Source organism: Rhinoderma darwinii, assembly GCF_050947455.1.
Source record: "Rhinoderma darwinii isolate aRhiDar2 chromosome 2 unlocalized genomic scaffold, aRhiDar2.hap1 SUPER_2_unloc_56, whole genome shotgun sequence".
Classification (NCBI taxonomy): Eukaryota; Metazoa; Chordata; class Amphibia; order Anura; family Rhinodermatidae; genus Rhinoderma; species Rhinoderma darwinii.
Window position 1 is genome coordinate 179,630 of NW_027461725.1, and position 11,093 is coordinate 190,722.

Genomic DNA, 11,093 nt, shown 5'->3' on the forward strand with positions numbered 1-11,093 from the left:
AAACAAGCTTTATTTATTTTTTTTAATAAAATATTAGGGGGAGGGAAAACCATACTCAAATATAATAAAATCGGTAAAATCACCATTTTCATAATTAAAACTTTTCCCTCCATAGTCAGCTTTCTCAAATTCCACATACAAATCTTTTTATTAACTTTTTGTGCCACCAAGTCCCAACTGTTAAAACCATTGTTTAACTCATTGAAGGAGACCCCTAAAATCTGCACAGTCTCTGACACAGGGACTGGAATGTCCTGTAAAATCATATTGCCAATGTTTAAAATGTTACTTTTATTAAAATTGACTTTAAAACCGGAGGAGCAACAAAACTTATAGATCTGTCTTAAAGTTGTTTGTAGTGATAGGGTGTCCCTACACAGTACCGCGACATCATCCATGTACCCCACTACCTTTGCCTCTAGTCCCCCCCCGCCCGGCAGGGGGACTCCACGTATCTGTTTGCTTTTCCTCAAGGTGCACAGTAGAGGCTCAATTGCACAAATAAAAAGTAGTGGGGACAAGGGACACCCCTGCTTCACTCCGGAATTTAAAAGGACATCCTGTGTTTTAAAACCTTTGACTAAAATCTTGCTAGTGCAGTTGTCATAAAAGGCCTTCAGAGACTGTATAAAACCTTCCGGTATACCCATTTTCTCTAAAACCTTAAAAAGATAAAAGTGTGACACTCTGTCAAAGGCTTTCTCAAAGTCGATTGTTAAAACTGCCATTTTGCCTTTCCTCTCCTTTGTGTCATTAATAACATCTTTTAAAAGGTTCAGGTTATCCCATATGCTCCTCCCGGGTATCCCACAGACCTGGTTGGAGTGAATTATTTTGTTTACGACTGCTTTTAATCTATTTGCACACATTTTAGCCATTATCTTGTAGTCGCAATTTAGCAGTGTAATTGGTCTCCAGTTTTTAATGTCGGTTTTGTCCCCCTTTTTGTACAGCAGGGACACCTCACCTTTCTTCCAGGACCCCGGGAGGGCTTTTGTTCTAAAAACTTGTGTAAAAAGAGAGTGGAGATCTTCCTTTAAAACACCGTAAAATAGAACATAAAACTCTATGGGTATACCATCAGGACCAGGGACTTTACCTGTTTTAAAACTCTTGGTAGTTTCTAAAATTTCTTGTTCTGAAATCTCCTGTAATAAAAAGTTTTGGGAGACAGGATCTAAAACAGCATCAACCTCCTTCAATGAGTCATTCATAAAAGCATTGTCAATGTTTTTAACATTAAAAAGATCCGCATAAAACCCATGTACCTTTTTTAAAATATTTTGGGTATTTGTTTCACCTTCAATATTATCCAACAGGGTATGCTTATCATTGATTTTCTTAAAAAAATACCTGGAGCAGGTCTCGTTCTCCTCAAGATGTTTTACCTTACAGCGAAAGATTATTTCCTTTCCCCTCTGCTCCAGGCACTGGGAGATCTCTTTTTTAATCTCAATGATCTCCTTGTCCACCAGCATACCCTGTTCTCTGAATTTATATTGGGTCTGCAGACGGGTATTTAAATTTGCATAAAATTTGCATTTCTCTTTTGCTTTTCTCATCCCAATCTTAATAAAAAAATCTCTTATTTTAACTTTCATTTTTTCCCACCAGGTGACGATGGGCATATTGGGATGTCTTACCCGTCTGCAGCCTTTGTAAAAGGTAATAAAATCAGCTAAAATTTGCGGATCTTCTAAAAGGGATACGTTTAATTTCCAGGCTTTTTTCGGAGTTCTTCTTTCGTTATCACATTTCACTTTAAAATACAATAACTTATGGTCAGAAAAGACGTTTGGGTTAATATCACATTTAAAAGGCAGTATTTGGTAAGAGCAGAAGATAAAATCAATCCTGGAGCTGCAGGTCACGTTGCTCCAGGTAACGCCGGCCTCTTCACATAAATCCCTGTTACATTTTTTAAAAACATCGGTGAGTTTAAAATCAGTAACAATATCTTTTAAAATTGACGAGGTCTTGTCGTAGTTCCTGCTTACTGAATTAGAGAACCGGCGTTCCCCCTTTAAAATACAATTAAAATCACCCGCTAAAACAAGTGGTTCTGAATCATTAATAAAAAGGGGTAAAATCTCTAGCATTCTAGCTCTTTCATTTCTCTCAGGAGAACCATAAAAGTTTAAAAACTGCCATTTAATACCGTCTATAAAAGCTTTGACCATTAAAATTCTGCCTGGTAAAATTTCATAAAAACTGTCAATTAAAACGTTCCCTTTAAATAAAATGGCGACACCTGCGGCTTTAGATTCGTTAGACCCGGACCACACCGAAGGTCCGAGTCTCCAATCTCTTTCATATTTTTTATAGTCCATGCGATGTGGGATGCAGCATTCCTGTAGGAAAAAAACTGACGCGGTAAGAATAGAGAGGTAATCGAACAGGGCAGCTCTTCTTGTCTTAGAATGCACGCTTCTTACGTTTAAGGAAAGACCACATAACTCAGCCATGAGGAAAAGGGAGAGAGACAGTCTTTATAATCTTACCCGAGGTGGCCTCAGCAGTCCTCCGCATCGCCAGAGACCCCACTAGGACTCTCATAACCTTCGATTCTGGAGTCCACGGAAAAAATAGAGAAGGTAGGAGAGGAACTCCCATCACTTAGCTGACCCCCCGCCAAACCTGAGGCACTAATCATGAAAGGATCCCATATGGACTCCACGGGCAATATTTCATCTGCAGGAGCTTTTTTGGCAGCGACCTCCCCTTCGATAGGGGCAGGAATTGCGCTCCCTGACGTCTCTGGGACCTCCGTCACCTCGGAGGCAGCTGTCCGTGTATCCCCCATCTGGCTAGAAGGGGGTGGACCTTTAGTTGTCACTTTCGGGGGCACGTCCAGTGGTTTCCCTGCCTTCGCCAATGCAGGTACTTCCATCGGCACCCCCGCTGCCACCTCCGAGTACGCCCTACGTCGCTTGTGGTTCGCTGCCGCTCCGCCCGGGTCCTCTGCCTCAGGTACAGGCTGACCCAGCATCTCTTGCGGACCAGTAGGATCAGCTTCATCCGAACTACCCGTCTCCCCAGTTTCCTGGGGGGGCTTTTTCGTCCGCTGATCACTGGATCGACGCTTGTTCCGTCTCTGCTCTTTTGGGTCACCTGTTTGGGGGGGTCTGCTAGAGGTATCCATCTCATCCTGACCTTCTCCTTGGGGTTCCTCTCCTTCTGGGGGTACGATCTGGCCTGCTGGCTGCTCGGGACGCCTCGGCCGGACCTCGGGTTGTTCCGATCTGTGGGGACAAAATGCAAAAAGGTGACCAACTCGGCTGCAATATCGACACCTTTTCCCCAGAGGGCAAGTTTTGGCCTCGTGCTCAGAGCTGCCACAGTTCCTACAGGTGCTCTCGCAGGACTCATTGGTGTGACCGTACTTTTGGCATTTCCTACAGAATGGAGGCATCCCTGAAAAGTAAAAATCTCCTGCCATATCTCCTAATTTAAAACGTGCTGGCGGCAGCATTATCCCTCCTGTAAAATTGGCATCTCTGTAGCATGTCACTAGAAATCTCCATTTAGAGGTCCAGACCCCAACCTCATTCATCACTTTGCCAATACACTTAACCGTTTTAAAATAGGGGGATAAAAAGGACATCACATCTTTTACGTCAGCAAATGGGCAGTACATCTTAATAACAATCATTTTTGTGATGTCCAAAACATGCTCGTAAAAATCCACTCCGTCCAGTCTCGGGTCATTTTTTACTGCATATGCCGCCAGCAAATCTTGGAATACTCCATTCTGTATAAATGTGATGTCATAGGTTCTTCTTCTTGGGTAGTCCTGCACTGCCAAAATCTCCCTCTTTTGGACATTGAAAATGCCAACAAGCACGGTCTCCACCACGAATTTCAAGCCACAAGTCGTCGCCTTCTCCTCCGAAAGAATTACTCGCACAGTATTCTTAATCCGGGCATATGCCGGTATGTCACCTGGATTTTCATCCATAGTGAGTCTTTTAGGAAAGTCACGCCACCCGTTGGTGACGTAACGTCTACGCAACCTCCCCTTTTCGGCCGGAACCTACACGGGGGTATGTGGATCGCAACCCGTTGCTCAGGACTAAGCCTCTCTCCCAAATAGCAGCACGGGGGTGAAGTCCAGGCGAACCTGGACGATCCCCCGAGGCCGAGAGAGAGGGTACCTGAGCACCTCCTAACCAAGACCAGGCAGCACTGACTACAAGTAATCAGAACTACACTTGATCTCAGCCAGAAGGCCGAGAAGCGATAACCCGAACGGGCCGCGCGTTGCCCGAGCCTGCCCGATACTGCTGTTCAGCCCTTGCAGCGATTCAGCCTACTTCTAGGCAATTCCATGGGGCCCTGCAGGCTCACACACTCACAGCTACACGGGAGGTGAATAAAGGCCGGAGAGGAAGCCAGACAGGATTTGCTTCTTTTGCTTGCACCACAATGCAGTGCTGAAAGAGGAGGAATCTACATAAAAACGCCTTCCTGGCAACGCCCAAATGCCCTGCTGCCATGCAGATAAACACTGGCAGCGGCAGCAAGTGCATGCCCACAGCCACCCCTTGTTCCTTCACACCTTGTATCAGCTGTAATCCAGTCCAGTCCAGTGCTGCCTGCTGAGCAGCACTGACCAACACTGCCTGGGCCCAGGCTTTTATCTCTGAGGCCCCATTATGATGTCAGAAAGCTGGCTCTGGCTCCTCAGGGCTCCACTATGACACGTGCAAAGTTCCGTCTGAACTTTATATAAGACGGTGCGGCTCAGTCAGTCACTCAGTGTTGCCTGAGAGGGCAACACTGCAACAGCCGGCCGCCAGGCTGTCTTTTTTTGCACAGCTAGTTGCCTCCAGGAGGCCACAAGAGGGAGACAAGGGACTGCAAAATGGAAAATAAGCATCCACCAACTTTACAGACAACTTCTCCTTGCTCCTACAACCTCCATCCTTGCACAGTTTGTTATTCTTCTAGGTAACATAGTAACAAATCCAAATTGCTGCTCTCTTTGTAGGCAAGCAAGGCTTTGTTGCAACTGCAATTCTTACTCCTTCTTGAAATGTAGGGACGACAGTACATTCCATCACATCCATCTAGTGTACACAGGTAGGTCCATTGTGGCGGGCGGGCGGGCGGGCGGCTTTAATGGCTGTTTGCTGTTCTCCTACTCCACTCCACTATTTGACTGTGGTGCTGCATCAATCAGTGGCTGGCTCAGGTGCAGCTCTTTAACTTACCTAAAAGGGAGGGCGGAGAGAAGACAAGGAAGGTGAATGAGCTGTTCCAATGTGAAATGCCGGAAACACAGACACACAGACGACACAAAACAAGAGGTGGCAATGTATTCATTAATTGCATTTAATCAATTAGCTCATTATCACTCATGCATTGTCCAACAGGTGTTGAAATAATGGGATTAAAAGGGGAGATCCCTTCAGAAAGACAGAAACAATGGCAAACACAAAAAACACTTTTGGAATCTGATTTTAGTCAACACATAAGGAAAGGGTGCACCGGTCCTGGAAATACTGCAATACCAGGTCAATGCGTGGAGTGGACAGAGCAAGCTCTATTTCCATCTCCCTGTTCTAAAAATCCATTTAATATATGGTCCCCAGATAGGGGACGTATCAGATATTAAACTGATAAGAACAGATTTTTTTTGAGTTGACTACCCCAACAAAGGAGGTAACCGTTTATTTAAAATTTTGAACAGATTTACAAAAAATCAATACGTTTTTTACAAAAGAAAATTACATAAATTTACAATCATGGTTTAAATACAAATAAATACAAATTGTCATATAAAACAATTTATAAAAGGGCACTTGGTGGCATCATATTATGGAACTCCATTCACTTAAAAACCATTTTCTACATAAAACAGGAGAGAGTTTTTTATCTAAAAGAAAATATTTGTACATTTCATTAAGACAAATGGCTAAAACATCTTCCACAGCTAAAACTTCATGCTTAAATAATAAAATGTTTCTGGCCGCCCACAGAGCTGCTTTTACGCAGTTGGTGATCTTCCATGCCATCATTTTTCGAGTCTGTGTTGGGCATTCCAGGCATCCATATAAAACGCCATCACTTGTGTATCTCCGAAGTCCTGTAATCTTCTGTACCAAGGGGAGGATTCTTGTCCATATCAATTTCGCGTAAAAACATTCCCAGAATAGGTGGTAGACTGTCTCGTCATCTCTACATCCTCCCCTTGGACACGCAGCCGAGTTGGTCAGTCCCCTTCGATGCTGGAATGCCCGGCATGGAAGACACTCATGGGCACAGCTCCAGGCCAGATCTTTCTGTGGGTTAAAAAGATATTTAGCGCTCACCATCTTCCATATTTCTTTGCATTTTTGTTCATTAAAATTACTGATGGGAGCTACTAAAACATTTTCTTTTATCTTTTTTAAAATTCCTTTACTATTTTTTACTTCGTTAATATTTTTGTCTTTTAAGTTAAAAAGGTTTACAATTTTTTCTAAAATCTTATACTGGCCAGAAAGGTTAAAAGCATACGGGGAGCTTAAAACCGTGGAGAACCAACCGTTCCTCCTCATAAAATAACCTGTGGTAAAACGTATAAAATATGACCAGTAATGTTCCTTAAAAACTGCATTAAGACATAAAGTAAAAAATTTTATTAAAAGGAATGCTTTTATATCGGGGAAATCTTTCCCCCCCATTGGTTTGGGTAATATTACCTTCTCTCTCCTGAGCTTTTCCATCCTGGAGTTCCATAAAAATGTGAAACATGCTTTAATAATTTTTTTCAATAAAATCTCAGGGGGAGGGAAAACCATACTTAGATACAATAAAATAGGTAAAATCACCATTTTTGTAATTAAAACCTTTCCCTCCATTGTTAACTGTCTCATGTTCCACATGCAAATTTTCTGATTGACTTTTTGTGCCACCAAGTCCCAACTGGTAAAACCATTATTTGACTCATTGAAGGAGACTCCTAAAATTTGTACAGACTCTGACACAGGGACTGGAATGTCCATTAAAACCATTTTGCCGATATTTAAGATGTTACTTTTATTAAAATTTACTAAAAAACCGGAGGAGCAACAGAATTGGTAAATCTGTTTAAAGGATTTCTGTAATGACAGGGTGTCCCTGCAAAGGACCGCGACATCGTCCATGTACCCCACCACTTTAGCCTCTAGTCCCCCCCCGCCCGGCAGGGGGACTCCTCTTATCTGCTTATCCTTTCTTAACCTGCAGAGTAGAGGCTCGATCGCACAAATAAAAAGTAGTGGGGACAAGGGACACCCCTGCTTCACTCCGGAATTTAAAAGGACATCCTGTGTCTTAAAACCCTTTACTAAAATTTTACTAGTACAATTTTCATAAAAGGCCTTCAGAGACTGTAAAAAACCTTCCGGTATACCCATCTTTTCTAAAACCTTAAAAAGATAAAAATGTGACACTCTATCGAAGGCTTTCTCGAAGTCTATAGATAAAATTGCCATTTTACCTCCTCTCTCTTTCGTGTCACTGATCACATCTTTTAAAAGGTTTAAATTATCCCATATACTCCTCCCGGGTATCCCACAGACCTGATTGGAGTGTATGATCTGGCCTATCACTGCTTTTAATCTGTTCGCACATATCTTTGCCATTATTTTATAGTCACAGTTTAGTAAAGTGATAGGCCTCCAATTTCTAATGTCTGTTTTGTCCCCCTTTTTGTAAAGCAGGGACACCTCGCCTTTCTTCCAGGACCCCGGGAGGGCTTTTGTTCTAAAAACTTGGGTAAAAAGAGGGTGGAGATCCTCTTTTAAAATACCATAAAATATAACATAAAATTCTATAGGTATACCGTCAGGGCCAGGGACTTTACCTGTTTTAAAACTCTTTGTAGTTTCTAAAATCTCCTGTTCCGTAATATCCTGTAATAAAAACACTTGGGAAGCAGGATCTAAAACAGCATCCACCTCCTTCAATGAGTCGTTCATAAAATCAACATCAACATGTTTTGTATTAAAAAGATCCGCATAAAAACCATGCACCTTTTTTAAAATGTTTTGGGTATTTGTTTCCCCATCTATCTCATTTAACAGGGTATGCTTATCATTTATTTTCTTGAAGAAGTACCTGGAGCAGGTCTCATTTTCTTCAAGATGTTTCACCTTAGAGCGAAAGATTATCTCCTTTCCCCTCTGCTCCAGGCACTGGGAGATTTCTTTTTTAATTTCGGTGATCTCTTTCTCCACCTGCATACCCTGTTCTCTGAACTTGTATTGGGTCTGCAGACGGGTATTTAAATTAGCATAAAATTCAGATTTTTCTTTTGCTTTCTTCATCCCAGCTTTAATAAAAAAATCTTTTATCTTTATTTTCATTTTTTCCCACCAGGAAACAATTAACATATTGGGATGTCTTACCCGTCTGCAGCCCTTATAAAAGGTGATAAAATCGGATAAAATTTGCGGATCCTCTAAAAGGGATACGTTTAATTTCCAGGCTTTCTTCGGAGTTCTCCTTTGATCGTTCAAATTAACTTTAAAATATAAAAGTTTATGGTCAGAAAACACGTTAGAATTAAGATCACATTTAAAAGGCAGTATTTGATAAGAGCAAAAAATAAAATCAATCCTGGAGCTGCAGTTTACATTGCTCCAGGTGACGCCGTCCTCTTCCGGTAGATCCCTATTGCATTTTTTAAAAACATCAGTAAGTTTAAAATCCACTGTAATATCTTTTAAAATAGACGGGGTTTTATCATAGTTTCGACTTACTGAATTAGAGAACCGGCGTTCCCCCTTTAAAATACAATTAAAATCACCAGCTAAAATAAGTGGTTCTGAATCATTGATAAAAAGGGGTAAAATTCCTAGCATTTTTGCTCTTTCTTTTTTGTCTGTAGAACCATAAAAGTTTAAAAACTGCCATCTAACACCGTTTATAAAAGCTTTGACCATTAAAATTCTGCCTGGTAAAATTTCATAAAAACTATCAATTAAAACGTTCCCTTTGAATAAAATGGCGACACCTGCGGCTTTTGATTCATTGGTCCCGGACCACACTGAAGGTCCGAGTCTCCAGTCTTCCTCATATTTTTTATAATTCATGCGGTGAGGTATGCAGCATTCCTGTAGGAAAAACACTGAGGCGGTAAAAACAGAAAGATAGTTGAAAAGGGCAGCTCTTCTTGTCTGTGAGTGCACGCTTCTTACATTAAGGGAAAGACCACATAACTCAGCCATGAGGAAAAGGGAGAGAGACAGTCTATCTTTATCTTACCCGAGGAGGCCTCAGCAGTCCTCCGCGTCGCCAGACACCCCACTCGAGCTCTCATCATCATATTTCCTCGAGTCAAATGTACGCATCGATGAGGTTTGAGAGGAAGACCCGTCACTCAGCTGACCCCCCATACCTAAGGCGCTTCTTGAAAATGGGTCCCAGACGGACTCAACGGGTAAGATTCGGCTATCTTTGGCAGCGTCCTCCCCTTCTATAGGGGCAGGAATCGCGCTTCTGGACGTCTCAGGGACCACGCTTACCTCGGAGGCAGCTGTCCCTATATCCCCTAACTGTCTGGAAGGGGGGGGACCTTCAGCTGTCGCTTCCGGGGGCACGTCAACTGGTTTCCCTGCCTTCAACCTGGCAGGTACTCCCATCGGCACCCCCGCTGCCACCTCCGAGTACGCCCTACGTCTCTTAGTGAGCGCTGCCGCTCCGCCCGGGACCTCTGCCTCAGGTACAGGCTGACCCAGCATCTCTTGCAGGCCAGTAGGATCAGCTTCATCCGAACTACCCTGTGCCCCAGTCTCCTGGGGGGGCTCTTTCGTCCGCTGATCACTGGCTCTGCGTTTTTGTCGCCTCTGCTCTTTAGGGTCACCTGTTTGGGGGGGTCTGCTGGAGGTATCCATATCATCTTGCTCGCCTCCTTGGGGTTCCTCTCCTTGTACAGGGGTGATCTGGCCTGCGGGCCGCTCGGGACGCCTTGGCCGGTCCTCGGGTTGTTCCAACTCTTTAGATCTGTGGGGACAAGTAGCATACAGGTGACCAACTCGGCTGCAAAAACGGCACCTTTTCCCCAGAGGGCAAGTTTTGGTCTCGTGCTCAGAGCTGCCGCAGTTCCTACAGGTGCTGTCACAAGACTCCTTGGTGTGACCGTACTTTTGGCACTTCCTACAGAATGGAGGCATCCCTGAAAAATAAAAGTCTCCGGCCATATCACCTATTTTAAAACGTGCTGGCGGCAACATTATCCCTCCTGTAAAATTGGCATCTTTATAACACGTTACATTGAATCTCCACTTTGAGGTCCATACACCAACCTCGTTCATTACTTTGCCAATACATTTCACAGTTTTAAAATAAGGGAATAAAAAGGACATCACTTCTTTTAAGTCGGCAAAAGGGCAGTACATCTTTATAACTATCATTTTAGTGATGTCCATAACGTGCTCATAAAAATCAACACCGTCCAGTCTCGGGTCATTTTTTACCGTATAAGCCGCCAGCAGATCTCGGAATACTCCATTCTGTATGAAAGTAACGTCGTATGTCCTCCTTCTTGGGTAATCCTGCACCGCCAAAATTTCTCGCTTCTGGATGTTGAAGATACCAACAAGTACGGTCTCCACCACGAATTTTAAGCCGCAGGTCGTCGCCTTCTCCTCCGATAGCACTACACGAATTGTGTTTTTAATCCGGGCATAAGCCGGTATCTCACATGGATCCTCGTCCATGGTGAGTAAGGTTTTTTTTTAATCGTTACGCTACTCCTTAGTAGGCGCAACTTTGGGCGCAACTCCCCTTTTCGGCCGAAGCCTACACGGGGGTATGTGGATCGCAACCCGTTGCTCAGGACTAAGCCTCTCTCCCAAATAGCAGCACGGGGGTGAAGTCCAGGCGAACCTGGACGATCCCCCGAGGCCGAGAGAGAGGGTACCTGAGCACCTCCTAACCAAGACCAGGCAGCACTGACTACAAGTAATCAGCACTACACTTGATCTCAGCCAGAAGGCCGAGAAGCGATAACCCGAACGGGCCGCGCGTTGCCCGAGCCTGCCCGATACTGCTGTTCAGCCCTTGCAGCGATTCAGCCTACTTCTAGGCAATTCCATGGGGCCCTGCAGGCTCACACACTCACA

The 11,093-nt window shown here is 43.7% G+C and overlaps 1 non-coding gene across 1 annotated transcript; it reads right to left on the reverse strand.

The window, feature by feature from the left end:
• Positions 1-5,479: 5,479 nt before the first annotated feature.
• On the reverse strand, positions 5,480-5,668 carry LOC142680968 (U2 spliceosomal RNA). Its single transcript, XR_012853354.1, has one exon. It is a non-coding gene; the product is annotated as a U2 spliceosomal RNA (small nuclear RNA).
• Positions 5,669-11,093: the final 5,425 nt, after the last annotated feature.